The following is a 20,269-nucleotide window of genomic DNA, read 5'->3' on the forward strand; positions in this document are numbered from 1 at the left end:
GACGTTAGCCACCTATATGATTGCTTTAGACAAACAGCTTAGAGAAATTGAGAAACATGTGGCTGGAACCCAAAGTCAAGGCTTGGACGGTCCTGTACATAACATTCAGCCTGGAGATTATGTATATGTTAAGTCTCATACAGAAAAAACTCTGGAACCACAGTGGGAAGGACCATTCCAGGTGCTTCTCACCACTTACACCACAATTAAGATCAGAGAACAGAGGGCCTGGATTCACGATACCCGAGTAAAGAAGGCTCCAGAGGCCCCTTGGAAAGTGACCCCTGGTGATGATGCACTGAAATTGAAGTTTACCCAAACAAAATGAAAACGTTAGGGTGGCACGCAAGTATAACCCAGAAAATTGGTTTTTTCGTAGTCATAATTGCAGCCTCCAGTTGGGAATTTATTCATAGGAGACAAAACATATGGTCCCAAGCCTTTATGCGGTTTACTGGACTCAAGGGGAAATATTCTGATTTAAAGGATTTAAACCTGCTGACTGTGGTCATGCACGAAAACCAAATGTATACAAAGCAAGAATGGGAAAAACAGAAAACTTGGCAGCTTCAGGGAACTGTAGGAGAAGAAATCAAAATAGGTTGCCAATGATTAATGGAACTACTCATAAAAAAGCAACCCAAATTAGTGTTTCAAATACTCCTACAGACAGACTTAATCAAATCTGTAGTCATTCTAGTGAAGCAGATTGTTGGTATAATTTTACATTAGTACAGACCATTGAAGTAGTTTGTCTTTGGACCCAGGACAGTAATGGGCTCTCATTCAAATTCCAGATAAATGCCATGGCTAGGCCTGTTACAACCTACACTGGCAATCAAATCCAAACTCAGGTCACACCGCTTAAGCCTGAGCCAAAGATTTATGAGATTGGCCCCTATGTAGTGAGGAACACAGGCCAGCAATTACTGCTGTTTAATCCAGAGTGGTCTCTTAAGCGTGTAGAACTACTAATGCAAATTAATATCTCTGAGATCCAACCAGCCTCCTCCCCTTTAATACAAACATCCTTTGAAGGGTAGACAGCCTGGCTGCAAAAACAAACACCCCTCAAAGGCAGAATGCGGAGAGACCTGACTGGCATGCTGGGAACAGGACTGGGAGTTATAAATGGAATTGATTCAGAGATACTGATGAATAAATTTGCCACAGCAACCAGTGACCTGACCAAATTAAAACAGCCCCTACAATCCTCCCTATTAGCATTAGGAAACAGTCAGTGGCAAGTTTCAAAAATACTCCCAGACTTCGCCAAGACCAGCGACCTGGACCACAGACTGATGTTAAACATACTTGGTGTAGCTCAAGACAATGTATCATTAGCCCTTAGCTGCATATGAGCTCAATTATGGATGCAGTCAACAGCTTCCTTAATTATAAGAGAAGGAAATGAAGGCATTTTCCCTATTGAAATCTGAGAAGCTGTTTGGAATAATGCTACTAAGTTAGAAAGAAAGCTCCAATCCTGGTGGACCTTGGTAAATTTCACTTATGACCCAATGACTAACATAGCTACTGCCTTTGTGCTTACGATGCGTAATGCCACAGTTTATGTAATTCATCCTATTGTTGCATTGGGACTAAACTATGAAGGAACAGTTGTTTACCCCTCTGAACACAGAGTATGGGGTCGGATGGTAGAAGAAAAATGGCAAACAGTAAATTTAGAATCTTGCATCACACAGGAACAACAAGGATATATCTGTGAAAGTAATACACTTGATGCTAAAGACATATGTCTTGATGTAGAACAAGGCATTTGTCACTTTGAGGTCCAGCCAGACACTCCACCGAAAACTGTACTTGTATATATTGGTCAAGGCTGTGTGTGCTTAAGAACTATCTGCACTTTTATGATGATAGATGACAGTAATATAAATGTAGTTGCCAAGAATCACTCTAATTTTTGTATTTGTAATGTTACCAAGATTGATGGGTGTGACTTTTTGTATTTAGCACCGGTTGTGTCTCATCAATTGATAAGGTCTAACCACACCATATACCATAAATTGCTACCCACACCTATTGGGATGGACCTCACATTAGTAAAGCAATTAGTGAAACATCAGGATCTAATTGATTTTTAGAAGAAATCCAAAAGAATGGGAAAAAGACCTTAGTCACCATCCATTAAGGCAGCTGGTGTGGGGACAATAGCTCTGACCCAGGAAGCTGTGACCGGTCCGGAGAGGTGGTCCCGTAGAGGATCGTCTTCCCGGGTCCCGGTGTCTTCCCTCAGCTGCTAGCCAGAGTGCCCGTGCAGAGAAGCTATTAGTTCTTGGTGATTTTCAGCTCGTGATTCCAGCTCTTGCTCTGCTGGGCAGTCTCCAGGCCAGACCAGGGAGAGAGAGACGAGAGACCCATATAGCTGTTCTGCACGAGGTAGCTTTATTAGTCCATAGCCGGTGAAGGGGAGGCCATTGACAGGCTTCTCTCTGCCTCACAGGGGTAGAGGGCTAGCTTTATAGGGATATAGGGGGTGGGTGTCAGAGGGTAAAGGCCAATGGGTTACAAAGGATCTGCATAGGGTCTCCCAGAGGATTCTGGATCTGTCTTCTTCTCACCACAGATGAAAAGTGGTTGCCTTTCCAGGGAGTCCTGCTGGGAGGTTAAGCAATCTCCTTATCTCAGCAGGCTTTCCCTCCAGGGCAGGGGCTGGGCATACCCCACAACTCCCCCTTCTGTATTTATTAAAAACGCATTTCCGGCAGCCTTTCTGCAGCAACGTAGGAGGCATGAGAACATAAGTAACATGATAATAATTACAATGAATACCCACAAAGCTCCCTTAATCAAAGATGCAATCCATCCCGTTATTCCCCATCGTCCAAAAAGGTCATTGACCCAGTCTAGGCTCTTATCTACTTTTATGTCTTTTACTAGTCCTTGTAGTTTCTGGATGTTTGCCTGGATGGATGTTGAGTGCGAAGAAAGATTGAAGCAGCACATCCCTTCAAAGTCTTGGCAGCCATGTCCGTGGGCAAGCAGTAGGTAGTCTATTGCTGCTCGATTTTGTAGGGTTGCGTGTCTGGTAGTCTCCTCATCTTTTAAAAGATCGCTCAAGGCGGCAGATGTCACATTGGCCTGTTTGCTTAGCCAACACCCTAGGTGATTGATATCACCAAGGGCTTTGAGTGCAGCTAACCAAGGAGTGAACACGGAAACTGCGACTTGTTCAGCCTTATTCAAATTGTAAATGCGGCTGTCACAGCTTTCGTCAAACTCAGCAAAGGATCTCTTTTGACGTGTTGATATGTTTGTCTCCAATTATGTAATAATGTGATATTTGGGGTGAGGGTAGAAAGCTTGCCAAGGCTACAGGGGCCTCCTTGGAGGCGTGAGGAGATCCCGGCCCATACTCTGTCACCACAGACAAGAAACACTCCCCGGGGTAACACTTTTGGGTGGAGAGTGGACACAGAGAGTACGTGACTGGTGTAATTGCACCAATCCTGACTATTATAGGCTTTGTTAATTGGTGATATGTCTTTTCTGTATGTGTTTTTTGCCTGGTCAATCCCTGGCCAGCGTTGGCTTTGCTGTCTAAAATAAAATTTGACACAATATGTTGCTTTGGAGGACCCCAGCAGGTTCAATTCTTGGGGTTCATCTCGAGCATTTGGCAGAATCTTTGTCTACTCATCCCAAGTGTCTACCGGGTTGGACCTCTTACCTGTGGTGTGGAGGAGCTCTGGGTTAGTGATGGGCCAATCATCTGCTACCAAGGGAATTCCTACCAGACACATGGAGAGTGGGTTGTCTATGCTGCCCATGGACAGGCACAGATTGTCTTGATTGAGTGTCTTTGCTAGGGTCACCCAAATATTATGGCTAGGCTGTGGGACAAGCTAGCTGAAGGCATGTGGTACGGCGAAGAGCATCCAGACAGCAATAAGGACAGCATCAACGTAGATAATTTTCATCTTTGGACAGGGATGGGGCTTCTGAGAGGGAATATAAGCGAGATTTGTTAGCTTTGTGGTGAGAGGGGACGTTTTAGGAGGTTTGACAAGGGTGGAGGGAAGGGGATATTTTGGGGTAAAAAGGAAGGTGGTAACATATAGACTAAGGATAAATTTTTTCAGGCTGTGTCTGGCCTACGGCTTGACTTTTGCCGTAGCATCTTGTTCAGCTTTCTGTTTCGTCTGCTGCCGTGTGGTGGGACGTTCTTTTCTCTGGTTGATGGTCATTCGGCGACGTCTCCGTCTCCATGCAGAACTGGTCTGGTTTTGGGGAGGTCCTGTATTTGTCTCAGGAGAGTTCTTGTTGGTGTTTGTAGAAGCAGTGTTTGTAGGGCCTAGGTATGGTTTTATATTTTTTCCTGGGAACCACTTCGGGCCAGATGGTAGCTGAACACAGGCGTAGCCTCTCCCCCAGGTAATCAATTGGAAAGGCCCAGAGACCTGGTGTGATCCTGGGTCCTTCACCAGCACTGGCAGTTTCTCTGTGAGCTTAGCTTGGGTTGAATTTGAGAAGTGGCAGAGTACTGGGGGGTCAGGCTCTGATGAGGTACCATTTAGGAAGTTAATGACATAGAGAGCCTTACAGAGTCTTTCAACAGGAGATTTCTGTTTCTCTCCGCTGCTGATTGAGGACTCTTTTGAGGGTTTGGTGGGTCCTTTCTACGATGGATTGTCCTGTGGGATTGCTAGGTATGCCTGTCTTGTGTTTTATCCCCACTTGGTTGAAGAAATCTTCCAACTTATGGGAGGTGTAGGCGGGCCCATTATCTTTTTTGATTTCTTCAGGGACTCCCAGGGTGGCGAAGGCAAGGAGAAAATGCTTGATGACGTGGACGGCATTTTCCCCTGCATGGGCTGATGCAAACACTGCCCCAGAAAACGTGTCGACTGACACGTGTACATATTTAGATCTCCCAAAGGATGGGAAGTGGGTTACATCGGTTTGCCACAATTGGCAGCTGTTCAGACCGCGGGGGTTGACTCTGGTACCCATAGATGGTATTTGGTAGTTCTGGCAGTTCGGGCACATTGCAATGATAGCTCTTGCTTGATCTTTTGAGAGCTTGAACATTCTGACGAGGGCAGGAATGTTTTGGTGATAAAATGCATGTGACAACTTCGCCTGGGCAAAGATGTCGGGGACGTTTGCAGTCTCTGCTGGCATGGCCGGTGCATCTGCTCTCCTGTTCCCTTCGGCAATGGGACCAGGGAGGTCAGTGTGTGACCTCACATGCATAATGTAGTAAGGTTGTTTTCTGTGGGAGATTAAATGAATTAATGTAGAAATCAATTGGTATAATTTTTGATTGGAGACCTCTTTGAGAAAAGCATGTTCAGCCCTCATAGCTATGCCAGCGACATAAGCTGAATCTGTGACCAAATTAAAAGGTTCGTCTTTGAATTTCTCAAAGGCTCTTACAACGTCTGCTAACTTGGCAATCTGTGGAGATCCCTCTACTATTTGAATGTCAGACTCCCATTTTTGAGTATTGGGATGCGTCCAAGTCATGACAGACCGATGTGATGAGCCAGAGCCATCTGTAAAGATGGTCAGAGCTTTGAGAGGTTTTCTACTTTGGATTAATTTTGGAATCAATTTAAAGGCAGCATCAAGGTAGAAAAGTCTATGTTTTGGCATGTGGATGGAAATTTGGCCTGTGTAGCTATCTAGGGCGAACTGGAGGCTCTCATTGGTCTGGAGAAAGTGCTTCAGATCTCCAGTGGTCAATGGCAAGTATATGCATGTGAACTCACACCCTGCAAGAGAGCGGAGACGAGTTCTGGCCTTTTTTATTAAATGTGCCATTACTTCTTGGAAGGTGGTTAGTGTCTTTGTAGGTTGATTGCTTGTGAAGACCCATTCAAGTATCAGCAAAGAGTCTCTGAGTTTAGGGTCCCATTGGAAGATCAGTCTGTGAAAACAGGGAGCTTTACCCAGAACTGCAAACTGGAGAGGCAGGCTGGGTTCAACACGATGGGCTTGGCGTGAAGACAGGGCTTCCTGGACTTTGGTGATGGTATCTCAGGCTTCTGGCATGAGGGCACATGGAGAGTCCAAGTCTCCACTGCCGCAGAGGAGGTTGAAGAGGGGGGCAAGGTCTTCTGTTGTGACTCCTAGTAGGGGGCGTATCCAATTTATGGATCCGCACAGGCTGTGCAAGTCTCTCAGGGTCTTTGGATCATCTCTGATGGTGAGTTGCTGGGGTACGATGGTTGTTCTCACAGATCTGGAGGCCGAGGTAAGTCCATTGGGCTGGAGTGTTGCACTTTGTCCTCACGAATCTCAAACCCTGCTTCTTCTATGGCTTCAATTGTCTTTTTAACAGTTCTGTCCAAGTAAGTTTTTTCTGGTGCACAGACCAGGATGTCATCCATATAGTGGTGGATGATTGCTTCTGGGAACAGGCTCCTGATGGGGGACAGAATGTGGGCGACGTACCACTGGCAGATGGTCGGGCTGTTCTTCATGCCTTGTGGGAGGACGAGCCAGTGGTATCTTCAGAGTGGGGCTTGTTCGTTAAGAGAGGGGATGGAGAAGGCGAACCATGGTGCATCTTGGGGATGGAGCGGGATGTTAAAGAAACAGTCTTTAATGTCTATGATGGCAAGCATCCAGTCTCGGGGCAGCATCAACGGTGATGGCAGGCCGGGTTGGAGGGGGCCCATGTCTTCAGTGACTTCATTGATCTTACGGAGGTCATGGAGTAGTCTCCATTTGTCTTTGCCTGGGCTTTTTCAGCACAAAGACAGGAGAATTCCAGGGGCTCGTGGTCTCGGTGATGTGACCTTTGGCGAGTTGCTCTTCCACCAGGGCTTCCAGCGCGCTGAGTTTTTCTTTATCAAGGGGCCACTGCCTTGTCCATTTGGGTTGTCAGTCTTCCAGGTGAGCGGGGCAGTAGATGGCAGTGCACGTTTCTCAGTGGCCCCAGTCAGAAATCCTGGCTGGGAATGGTGAGGGTGGCCCCCCACTGGGATAGAAGGTCTCTGCCCCATAGGGTGATGGGGGCCCTTACCATGAATAGTCGGGTGGTCGCTATCTTGCCCTCGGGTCCTTCGATGACGACATTTCATTTGCTCCTCATGGATACTGCGACTCCACCAATCCCGGAGATCATACCTGCCACTGGCTCCAGTTCCCAATTCCCTGGCCACTCGGAGCAGGTGATGATGGTCACATCTGCTCCGGTGTCCAGCATCCCTGGGCAGTAGACCCTCTCTCCTTTTCAGAACAAGCTGCACTCAATGGTCGGTTTGTTTGAGCCCACAATCTCTATCCACATTGCTGTAGGATTGAGAGGAAGCTGTTCTGGGCGGTTCTGTGGAAGTAAAAAGGCTTGTGCAATCAGTGTTCCCTGTGGGAGAGAGAAAGGTGTGTCCGTGCAGCAAAGCTGGACAAGAATCTCTTGTCCAGGGTGCACTGTTTGTATCTCTGGTAATACAAAGAGCTGTTCTGGACCATGGATGGTATCGCTTAGGATAAGAATGTCCCATGGGCCGTTCTGCGGTTCATACTTTCCTGTGGGGATACGATAAAAACGCTTGTCAACAAAGTTAAGTGACAGTGACATTACCAGCTGGCGCCTGGTTCCCATTGGTAGCGCTCCATGTGTTGGATCCTTCTCACGTGTTCTGGGATCACCTGGGATGATGGTGCTGTGTGAGGTCCAGTTGTCTGCTCTCAGTGATCTGATGTGGAATTTGCAGCCGGGGCGAGGTAGTATGGCCTTTGATTTGTTATCTGAGTGCGGGGCCTTGATACCGCACTCTGATGGAAGTTTTTTGAGCGCTGCTGGTGCTGCTGCTGTCTCTGGTGCCTTTGGTAGGTGATGCGACGGCCCTGGGTGGGTGACCTTTCTGGGCAGTCTTTTATAAAGTGTCCAAGTTCGCCAGAGTAGAAACAGCGAACATTCTCCTTGGAGACTGCTGCAGCAAATGCACCGGAAACTCCCTCTGTGATGCCAACTGCTTGGGTCATCGTGTTTTCTGTGGATGTGTTTTGTGTACAGCTCTCTATCATTTGTTCAATCGTGGGTTCTGTGTCCATGGGTAAAGCCCTTAAGACACTCTTACATTGTTCATTAGCATTTGCCATGGCAAGTTTATCCAAAAGTTCTTTTCGTCCATCAGGACTCTCTATCTGTTTCTCTAAGCTCGTTTTTAAACGATCAACGAACTTAACGAAACTTTCATTTACTGACTGTTTGATGTTAGAGAAATATTGTGTAGGAACAGAATCATCAGGAGTGAGGAGCAGTGATGTTTTTGCTGCAATAGCTATGTCTTGTAATGCTACTTCAGGTAAGGTTGTAGCTTGGTCTGAGGGTTTTTGGAGGTCACCTTCTCCAGCCAGTTGTTCTATTGTCCAATCTGTCTGATTTGCATCTTTAGCATAAGTATCAGACAATGTTTTTAAATGTCTCTTCCAATGCCTTTCCCATAACATATATTCGGCAGGGGAAAGGATGCAGTTAATAATGTTTTTAATATCATGTGGTACTAATGTATAGGCGGAGAAGGTGGCTTCCAATAAGTTTCTAAAAATATGTGACCCTCTCCCATGTTCTTTTGCTGCCTTGCAAAGCTCTTTGATTTCTTTGTATGGGATAGGTTCCCATGTTTTTGTAATTGATGGTCCACCCCTCCTTCCTTTCCCCATAATGACTGGGAAGGCTGAGACTTTTTGGGCTAGCTCCCAATCTCCCTCCCGGTTCGCCTCCCTGCGTGTGTGTGCCCAGCGGTCCTCAGATTCAGATTCAGAGCTGCTGCTACTGTCGTCTGAAAATGAGGAGTCAGCTGTGGCAGGGTGGGGCTGAGCTACAGGGGGCATAGCGCGGCCTTTTTTAAATGCCGGCTTTGCTTTACCTAGGGCAGGAGCTGCGGGGGATCGGGAGTGTTTTGAGGGATGGGAAGGGGGTATGTTGTGGCAGCATGGAGGTGGAGAGGCTGTGCAGCAGCAGCTCGTTTTGGGGGGGGTCGGGTTGCCGCTGGTGCCGGTTTTGCAACTGTGTGTGGAGTCGGCATAGGCTATAAGAGGGTGTGGGGGAGCGGTGGGCTTTAGGGCAGGAGCGGAGGAAGTGGGGATTGCGCACGAATCCGTGGGGGGGGGGGGGGGGGATTAGTAGCGGGGATTGCGCAAGATGCAGCTGGGGGCGGGAGGGAGGGGGTCTGCCGGCGTTTGCCAGGTTGACAGAGGTACTGGTGGCGGAGGCAGGGGGAAGGGGGCTTCTGGTCTGTGAGCGGCAGCCTGGGGCGGCGGCACAGGTACTTTCTGGCACAACAGCTGCGCTCCGCCAGCGGCGAGAGGGGCAGACGCTGGCGGGAGGCATGGCGTTTGCTCTGTGCCCCACAGTGTGGGGGTGGGATCGCGCAGGGCTGGTGGCGCGTTGTACAATGCCTGCTCCATGGGTGCGGGGAGGGGCTGGGACGGGCTGGGGCGGGGACGGGGTGGTAGCGGGCTCCACCGCGGTAGACAGGGTCTGCAGCCATGGTGGAGCCGCGGCATGGGGCCATGGCTGTACCATGCTCCCATTGGCGGAGCCGGACGGTGGCGGAGACGGCTCCAGTGCCACCGCGGAAGGGTGGGGGGGGGAGATCAGAGGCACCGCGAGCCGGTGCGAGAGAAGGAGGGGTGGTGTCGCGGGTGGAGGATTGCAAAATACCAGGGGTACAGGGAGATTGGGCTGGGGGGCCTCAGAACCATCCATCCCGGGGAGGGGGGATGGCTTTGGGGTGGGTCCCTTGCACCCTGCCTGGGGGGGTGACAGCGGGACCGAGGGGGCTTGCAGGGGGGTTTGGGTATGGGAGAACTGCTGGGAATAGGGGATCGGGATAGGGTAGGGGGGTGGCCACCGCCCCAGCCTGGCCAGGGCCTGGGGAGCAGGCGGGCTTAGCACTGGGACTGGCCTCTGTCCTAGGCTGCAAGAGAGGATGGGGGGAGGGGAGGGCAGGGGGCAGGTTTGGCTGAGGAGAGTTAGTTGCACGACACGTCTTAGCTATGACATGAAATAAAGGAATGAATCTGGAAACAGAAAGGTCTCCTGCCGCTTGAAAGGAATAGAGCTTCTTCCCCACTTTGTCCCAGAACGGATCTGAAAGGACAGAGTCTCCAGTGACATCAGGAAAATTTCGATATATCCAATTAATGAAAGATTTAAAATTTTTCTTAGGAAGAACGCCCTTACAGAATTTAAAGTCAGTTTTTAAGAGAAGGGCTAGAAGAAAGGGATATAGGTCTCTCTCAGATTGGAAAAGGCTGGGTTTAGCTTGCCTATTTCCCATTTGAGTTCAGTTCCTCCCTCAGCAGAAAAAAGAGACAAAAAACCAAAAAGGACTTAAAAGTATTGCGCGCGAGAAAGAGAGGAGAGCCCAATTTTAAACTTACAAATCCTGTCTTCTGGCGAGGCTAGCTCCTTATGAAGTCCAAAAAAAATGTCTGCTGGGGGGGGGGAGGTCTGGCCAGTTCGATCCTCAGGGGTTTCTGTCCCAGGTGAGAAGGCAAGGGTCTCGAACTGTCCTCTTCCAAAAGGCCCTGCTACAACGTAGGTCCTTTTATCAGAGGTGCAGCACACGAACAGCTGTTTTTGTCTTGACACGGTCAAGACGCAGCTCAAGCTGGGGGTCCGTCAGAAGTCCGGGGTCCAAATGGCTTGTTTGGGCGCCAAAATAAGGCAGCTGGTGTGGGGTCAGTAGCTCTGACCCAGGAAGCTGTGACCGGTCCGGAGAGATGGTCCCATGCATTGGGGAGGATGAAAGTTTGGTAAGAAAGTTTCACAGATATGTAGGCTTGGCAGAAAGATCTCTGAATGTAGAAACTGAGGATGAGGTAGAAATGGAAGCAAGTTTTGATATAGAGTAAAAGATGTTTTGCTGAAACACTGACCACTGAATAACTGAGAAGGCAAAGGTTGGAGATGAGTTGGAAAGAGATTTTTATGAATAGGACAAAGGTATGTGACTACAAAGACATGTTTTTCACCAAGTAAATAAGTCTCAAGAAGAGCATAAGTAAATAGAAAACATGTCTTTACCAAAAAGAGAGATATGGCAGGAAAACAAGAAATGTCGATGTAGGAAGAAAAAGAGGTCTGAGAATTTTCCATTGTAAGCTTAAATTGTAACTTACTTACTCTTGTGATTGGATAATAATGACTATAATATGGTGATGGTAGTAGTTATGATAGGCTATAGGCAAATGTAAAGGTATTGTGTATGGTGCTTATTGGTTGTTATGTGTTAAGATACTCTGCAAAGAAAATGATATAATGCTTTGTAACTTGAACAGAAGGCGGCTTCAGGTACACCTACAGCTGGAGCTGGCAGCTGTAGGGCTGGCTCTGGATACCCACTCCCTGAAATGCTGTAACTTCACCTATGCAATAAACAGCTTTCAAGAGAGCCGCCTGAAGTCCAGACATTCTTCGTGAAACTTTCTCCTATACCCGTGGAGGATCATCTTCCTGGGTCCCGGTGTCTTCCCTCAGCCACTAGCCAGAGTGCCCGTGCAGAGAAGCTATTAGTTCTTAGTGACTTTCAGCTCGTGATTTCAGCTCTTGCTCTGCTGGGCAGTCTCCAGGCCAGACCAGGGAGAGAGAGACAAGAGGCCCGTATAGCAGTTCTGCACGAGGTAGCTTTATTAGTCCATAGCTGGCGAAGGGGAAGCCATTGACGGGCTTCTCTCTGCCCTCACAGGGGTAGAGGGCTAGCTTTTATAGGGATCCAGGGGGTGGGTGTTGTGAAAAACAAGGTTCACTCTTAGTAAAATTTTAAGGAAAGTTTAATAAAAGGGACAATTAGGAGACAATAGCAAAAAGGGTATTATGGCTGGGTGCTTTGGCAGAAATCCAAAGGCATAACTCTACATCCAAAAGATCGTCTTTAAAAGTACATCTCTTATTGCATATTCATTACAATCATACATAATTCATAAATTCTTTGGAGTTTCTGTGTATTGTCCCATCAGCATTATCTTCCTCCTTGGCTCCATTCAGTCTCTGCTCCCTCCATAAATTCTTCTCTCTGGTTTCAGTTCTTCTTCTCCTCTGATAAGATCCTCCAGGAATGTGAAGGTTTTCTCTGCCTATCTTTTCTAAATTGACTACATAAACAATAGACATTCTATATCATGTATTACATTACAGAACCTAGGTAAAGTTTTCCTAACATTAAGGAACATAAAAAAGCCAACATCACAATACATTCATAACAATTATGTAACATGCGAAAAGCCAACATCACAATACCATTTATAATAATACCTCCCTTTTCCTTTTTTTACAGATCATTTGGCTTGAGCAGTATCCTTTGTTTTCTAGCCTTTATTATTTGCTCATTTTTTTCACAAATCAATCTTGCCTCTTCAAAGGGGTCTTTGATATAATTTTGCTTCTTTAACACCATGATCTTTTGTGCCATTCCAGATGTAGCCAATTTTGGTTCCACAGGCATTGGTACTATTTGCATGCCTTGGACCACGGTAGATATTAATTGAATAAAACAGGGGATCAGGCAAGGGAGAAATATCAAGCCTGCGGTGGCACATAAAAGGAAGAAGCCTAGCTTCTTCCACCATTCTATTCCCAATACGTTATCCCACCAGCTAAGTTTTAGTGCGGATTCCCACTTTTGGACCGGTACATGGGCTATTTTTCTGATATTGTTGGCTATTACAGCTGGTGATGGGGGGTCAGCGGCTCTGACCCAGGAAGAGGTGACCGGTCCGGGGAGATGGTCCCGAAAGGAATCGCCTTCCTGAGGTCCGGTGTCTTCCCTCAGCTGCTGGCAGGAGGGCCCATGCAGAAGCTGTCAGCTCTTTAGTGATTATCAGCTCGTGATTCCAGCTCAGCTCTGCAGGGCAGCCTCCAGGCCAAGCCAGACCAGAGAGAGAGAGACGAGAAGGCTCGTGTGGCTGGTTCCGCACGGAAGGTAGCTTTATTGTGGGTCCCCTCCGGCGAAGGGGAGAGCCAGGGACGAGAACCCTCTCTGTGCCACAGGGGCCCATAGGGCTTGCTTTTATAGGGATACAGGGGATCAGTAAAGGACCAATGGATTACAGAGGATCTGGGATGGTTACAGGCCAATGGGTTATGAAGAAATCTGCATAGTGTCTCCCAAAGGATTGTGGGTCTGGTTTTCCTCGCCGTGACCAAAGTGGTTGCCTTTCCAGGGAGTCCTGCTGGGCGATTGCAAAATCTCTTATCTCAGCAGAGATCCCTCCAGGGCAGGGGCTGGGCATACCCCACAGTTGGCTATATCTAGGATGGCATCCCCATGGTCATCTATCTTCAAACAACAGTCTGATGTATTAAATTTTCCACAAACACCTCCTTCTTCAGCCAATAGATAGTCTAAAGCCAACCTATTCTGATACTCTGCAGCTCTTGTTTGGCTTTGTTGGCTAGCTAGTAATTCCAATGCCTGACCATTTTGGTTCGTTATTATTTCTACAATTACTTGGAGTCTTATAATCCGATTCAGCATGTAAATTAGGGTTCGATACCCCCAACTCCCATCTTGTGCCCAAGTGGCTGGCCCATATGTTTCAATCATGCGCTCAGCGGGCCATTCCTCGTCTCTCCATTTTTGAGATCCTCCAATCAATTCTCTTTTATATCTTTTTAGATCTTCATACACTGGTATTCCTAGTTGATCTCCGTCTGGCTCTGGTAAAAGAAAGAATCCTGGGTGTATGATTCCCAGGGTACAACTCCCTTCCCACCGAGAAGGGAGCTTTGCATATGCCTTTTTTCCACATATCCAAAATAGGCCATCTGGTGCCTTCCAGTAATCAAATTTTTGTTGACTTATATTTTCTCGAAATTCTAAAATTTCTGGGATCCCAAAAATAAGGATTTTTGTTTGTATCATTGCATTGAAAGAGTTTGACCTTATTATTGTACTTACAATTCTTTTCCTTTGTTTTTTTTTTTCTGAGTCCAATACAGAGCTGGTTTCTCGGGGACCCACCATGTAAAAATTCTATTACTATTTCTTACAGGGAGTATTTCCTACTTCGTTAAGGAAATTGTTCCTGGTACGCTAGAGACACTCCTCTCCTATCACTGTTGAACTCAGTACCCACCCTTCTGGTCTGTTTTCTCCCCTTATCCTTGTCCGATTCCACTTAAGGAGCTCTATTGGGCTTAAGCTACTGCCTTTCCATAGCTATTCCTCTGTCATCAGAGGCCCTCCACAGACTCAACAGCTGGTTACATTAAGCTCTTTACCTATTCTAACTCCACAAACAGGTTATTTCTAAATTTTGAGATATCTTTTTTCATTTTCTATTTGTTGTTTGAGTTTCACATACATGTCTTGAATTGGGGTCGATATAGAGTTAGATTGCTGTGCTACCTTTGCCTTCTTGTTTACCAGTTGTTCTTTTACTAAGCCTGAGACTTTACTCCCAACAATATATGTGAAACAAGCCCATCTTTCTCCTTTTGGACATTTACTTCCCTACCTGCTACCGCTTGTTCCTAGGTTTTCTGCAATCCAGTGCTTTTTCCCATTTTGCATACAGTTTTCTATTTTGGATGGGTTATAACAGTGACTGTTGACATGGGTATGTGCAATGAAAAAGGAACCTCGCTGTTTTTCCATATACAGCTTTCGGTAACACCTATGGCATGGCTTTGTCGGTATCCCCAGAGGGAAGAGACAAAAGAGGAGTGACAGATAAAGGAATAACAGAGGTCCGATATGGCTTATACCTCCACCTCCCATGCCTATGGGGTTGATACCCACAGCAGGGGTATATGATCTTCTTGGTGGCAGGTACAGTGGTCAATTCGGTCTTGCCCTCTATTTCCTTGTCACTTCCTTTTTGCTAATTTCCAGGCAAATTGTTTTTGACACTTCTTAATTGTAGCTTCCCACCGTTCCTCAGGTATCTCCCATTCAACAGGCACTAGTAATTCCCATCCACAAAGCAAGGTTACTATTTCAGCTGTTCTTTGCTCTACCTGGATGGGGAATAGATTTGGCGTTCAACACTTCATGCAATGAGAGTGTCATTTTAGTATACTACAATACCAATATTTTTACAGTCTAGACATTTACATTTAACCCAGCCAGCATGTCCAGTATTGGGGTGGATCAGACAGGGTATATGGTATGGCACTGTTGGAGGTAGCAATTCCTCCTCCTTTTTAAATAAATCACAGGCTAAGGCCAGAATATGAGAACCCTCAGCCCGAAATAGTCCTGATCCTCCTGTTTGGAGTGGAAGGATACCCAAGGAGGGTATCGGAGGTGTCTCAGGACTTGTCCAGGCAACACTTGAAACCACTGATATAAGCTTGGCCTTATTTCCCAATCAGGTGGGATTCTTGGTGCATCCCTTGGATCATTTGGGTCTTCCCAGTGCATTACCACCCAGTTCCCGCTTAAGAGTCAACTTGGTATCACCAGGCTTAGATGCTATAGTCCACTCTTTAGGTTCTTCCACGGGTCCTTTGATTCTGCTGGCGTGGATCCACCCTTGCTCCTTGGTCCGGATTGCTGCCTCAGTTGTCAGTAGCACCTGGAAAGGACTTTCCCCTTGTGGAGCTAAAGATTGCTCTTTCCACGTTTTTACTAGTACCCACTCCCCTGGATGGATGTTATGGATTTTAAAGTCTAAAGGTGTGGTTTGAGGGATTATCCCTTTTAACCGCAAATCTTCAAGGGTCCTTGCAATTGTGTTGACATATTCTTTAACACTCATTTCCCCTAATTCATAGGTAGCAGTTTCATGTTGGGTGGTCAGAAAGGGTAACCCAAACTATAGGAGAAAGGTTCACAAAGGATGTCTGGACTTCAGGCGGCTCTCCTGAAAGCCATCCACTGCATAGGCAAAGTTACAGCATTTCAGGAAGAGGGCATCCAGAGCCAGCCTTACAGCTGTCAGCCACAGCCTGTAGGCACACCTGAAGCCGCTTTCTGCCCAAGCTACAAAGCACTATACACTCTTCCTTGCTGAGCATCCCAATACATAACAACCAACAAGCACCATACACAACACCTTTACATTTGCCTATAGCCTATCTTAGCTACTACCACCACCATACTATAGTCACCACCATCCAATCACAAGAGCAAGCAAGCTACAATTCAAGCTCACAATGGAACACTTTCAGACCTCTCTTCTTCCTGCCACATCAACATTCCTTGTCTGCCTGCAATAGCTCTCTTCCTGGCAAAAACACGTTTTCTATTTACTTATGCTCTTCCTGAGACCCACCCACCTGGTGAAAAACATGTCCTTGTTTGCAGTCACATACTTCTGTCCTAACCACAAAAATCTCCTTCCAACTCATCTCCAATCTTTGTCCTCTCACCCATTCAGTGATCAAGGTTTCAGCAAAACATCTTCCACTCTACATCAAAACCTGCTTTCATTTCTACCCCATCCTCAGTCTCCACACTCAGAGATCTCTCCACCGAGCCCACACATCTGCGAAACTTTCTTACCAAACTTTCATCCTCTCCAACACCAAACATCATTTCGTAAGGTGACACTCTCAGGTCTGACCTGGTTGTGTCCGAACCCTCAATAAAGCCAGAGGTTGGCATTTTACCCATGACATTTGAGTTTCAATTATTAATTCAGTTAAGGTTCTCTTTAAAGTTTGTTTCATCCTCTCTACCTGTCCTGAACTCTGTGGGTGCCATGGGGTATGTAGTTCCCATTTTATTCTTAAGGCTTGAGTTAGTTGCTGTAAAACTTTTGATGTAAAGTGTGTCTATCTTATTAATCATTCCATACCTAGGAATAATTTGTTCTAAGAGGGTTTTATATACTACATTGGCTGTGGTTCTGACAGTGGGAACAGCTTTCACCCAATGGGTAAGAAGGTCTGTTATTACTAACAAGAATTTCTACCTCTGCACTTGGGGGAGTTCAGTAAAGTCCACTTGGATACTTTGAAATGGTCGGAGAGCTAACTCACGACCTCCTGGAGTTGTTTTTCTCATCACCTTTTTATTTACTTTTTGGCAAACCATACATCTTTCAGTTATTTGTTTAGCCAACCCATAAATTCCAATGCACCCATAATTCCTTAGAAAGTGATCACACAAAGCCTTAGTACCCCAATGAGTTTTTGATGCATGTTTTCTAATATTTTTCTGGTGAGTGACTTAAGTAACTGCCTTCCGTCAGGAAGTTTCCATTTTCCACATTCGTCTTGGCTTCCCCCCCCCCCCTTACTTAATTCTTTGTCCTCTGTTTCACTGAATTTTGGAGTCTCCAATTTTTCATTCTTTGAAGTCAAAATTAACACAACCCTTTTTATCCCATTCTCTGCAGCATCCTCAGCCCCCCCGATCTGCCAAACTACCTCCTCCCATCTGGCATCCAGACAAGGTCAAGCCACCACACCTACTTGCATGAAATGTTTAGAACACATCCCACATCATGACAGCAGCCATGTTATTCTGAAGTTGTGTGTCCAAAAATGGCTTGGCAAGAGACAGCAATTCTATTGAGAGAGGAAGGCAAGTTAGGGCTAAGCTGTCTATAGTTCATATATAATGTGGGGAGTGGGGGTGTGTGTTACACCAGCAAACCAAAATATTTTATCCACTTCCAACAAGCCTGGAATGGGCAAACCTAGCAAGTATACAAAATACATCATTTGTATTAAAAAAATAAATGAGAAAACACTATAGAGCCATATCCAAATTATGTAAGAATGTTCCCTTCCTTATCAACACATATACAAAAAAGAAAAATCCATATGAATATATGTTGCAGCGGGGATCCTGCAACATACATATACCAAACCAGGAGTCCCGTGGAAAGGAAATATATACGGACAGACAGATTCTTGATAGCTGTTTCAGAGAGATGTTTATTTCTCCAGCCGCATGGCCGGAGCTCTGCCGAGGAACTGCTCCAGTCACCGGACCAAGGGTCCTTCTGCCCGCGCAGGGAACACAAACCAACCAATGGGAACGAGGCTGAGCAGGGGCAGGGAAACCCCGTGCCTCCCCACCAGGGCCCCTCTCCCAGGGCTACATGGCAGGGGAGGGACCCCAACACCTCACCCGTTTTATTTTAATAAAAGGAGAATGAAAACAACTGGATAAACATAACAAGAACAGTTTCAAAACAAAACAAGCCACCCTCCTGAGTCTTTAAATGTCCAATCAGATTCTGTGGAACATCTTAGGGCTGACAGAAGGGAGACAGAACTCTCTGAGCATGCTTTGTGGGGAAACTGAGGCAGGAGAGGGTTTAACTTCTTCCCTCCCCCTTTTCATCCCCCACTCGGCATTGGAAAGGGATTTTTGGGGAAACAATTGGCAAAAGCATGGTTTTGTGAGGGAAACCATGGATGAAAAAACGGATTAGGAATACACTGGGGGTAATAGGACATAGGGTAAAAGGGAAAGGTGGGATTAGGAAAGGGAGACTGTAGGGGGGGCTTACAATGCAGATATTGTCTAACATGACTATGATTTTTTGCATATATACTGCCTTTTACAGGAACACCATCAGGCCCAGTGACCTGCGATGCTTGTAACCCTTTTCTACCTCGTATAATTTTGAATTCCACGACTTCTCCATCTCCCAAGCTTGGGATGCATTTTTCAGGGTTATTCTTTTTAATAGCAGTTCTATGCACGAATATGTCTTGCTGGTTGTCACACCTTGTTATAAAACCACAGTTTTGCTTAACATTATACCATTTTACTATCCCTAAGATCTTAGCTACTATGATCTTTTCCTTTTTCCGAGTGGCTGCTGTTTTCTGTCTCGCTGCGTCTTTGCTCTCTCTTTCGGTCGCTCCCGTGTTGGAATTGTCGGGGCTGCTGGTGCCTGCGCGCTCTTCCCGGGGTCGCATTCGGGGCTGCGCGGGCCGGGCCGGGCCGCGCCGCTCAGTTCTCCATGCGTCACCTCCTCTGGTCGCAGCTTCGCTGCCGCTGCCAGGCGCTGCACCCACGTCTCGGCCGGGCCCCCGAGCGACGACCCCCCTGCGCCCTGCTCCAGCGCGCGTCTCGGCTGGGCGCGGCTCCGTTCCACCGCCACCGCCGCCAGCCGCTGCCCGTGCGCCGCCCCTCTCGGTCGGGCGTTCACAGGGCTTGCTCCACCATGCGCTGCGCGGGACCCGGCGGGCACCACCGGGTCCCGCCGTGCCTCGCTCCGCCACCGACACTGCGGCTTGCGTGGCTCCGCCCGCGCGCGGGAACTGCCTCGCTGCTGCTCGCAGAGCACTCGGTGCACGTGGCCTGGGCCGCACGGTCCCTGCGCCAGGCTTCCTTTCGCCAAGACACAGCTGACATTGCTCAACAGTCTCGGTAACTAAATAATATTCACGAAAATATTCTTCCATCAGCATGTATTTTGACTCAAAAATTAACTGTGTCCAAACGGTTTTCCAAAAGCCCTTGGTAAGAATTAAATCCCAAGAAACATAGAAAAAGTTCTTAAACAACCATGCCAGGAAGTGTTTCAGTTCTTTTTGAGCTTGAATCCAGCTAAAATTTACAAATCGTTGTTCAAGAATCATTTTAAGTTTAAGATAAATGTCCATATGCGGCTCTGAGAGCCAAGAGTCTTCCCACGGTTCCTCCATAGTTTAGATATGGAATAGCAAAGCAAAACCAAGAAGAGGAATCCAAAGTTTCCAGGGTTTACTCACACAAATCAGTCGCTTAGGGATCGGGGATCGTTCTGCTCACAATTCGCCACCATTATGTTGCAGTGGGGATCCTGCAACATACATATACCAAACCAGGAGTCCCGTGGAAAGGAAATATATATGGACAGACAGATTCTTGATAGCTGTTTCAGAGAGATGTTTATTTCTCCAGCTGCATGGCCGGAGCTCTGCCGAGGAACTGCTCCAGTCACCAGACCAAGGGTCCTTCTGCCCGCGCAGGGAACACAAACCAACCAATGGGGAACGAGGCTGAGCAGGGGCAGGGAAACCCCGTGCCTCCCCACCAGGGCCCCTCTCCCAGGGCTACATGGCAGGGGAGGGACCCCAACAAATATCCACTTGGCTGGCAAGATTTGAGTCATTAAACTTTGCAGATCTTCAAGGACCTGCCGAAGGTAACTGCTATGCACTTTAAATTCTGTGCAGATCCACACTGACAGAGGTACATGGTGACAGTGAACCCAGAACTAGAAGGACAGGAATTGTGACCCTCCTGTCTGAACTCCATAAATAAAAGAAACGGAAAAAAAGGCCGGGGGGGGGGGGGGGGGGGGGGGGGGGGGGGGGGGGGGGGAACAACATCAGCAGCAAACAAACCAGACCCCAAACTAAGATTTATATTAATTATATTTAAAAGTA

This window comes from Corvus moneduloides, chromosome W (assembly GCF_009650955.1).
Source record: "Corvus moneduloides isolate bCorMon1 chromosome W, bCorMon1.pri, whole genome shotgun sequence".
Lineage (NCBI taxonomy): Eukaryota > Metazoa > Chordata > Aves > Passeriformes > Corvidae > Corvus > Corvus moneduloides.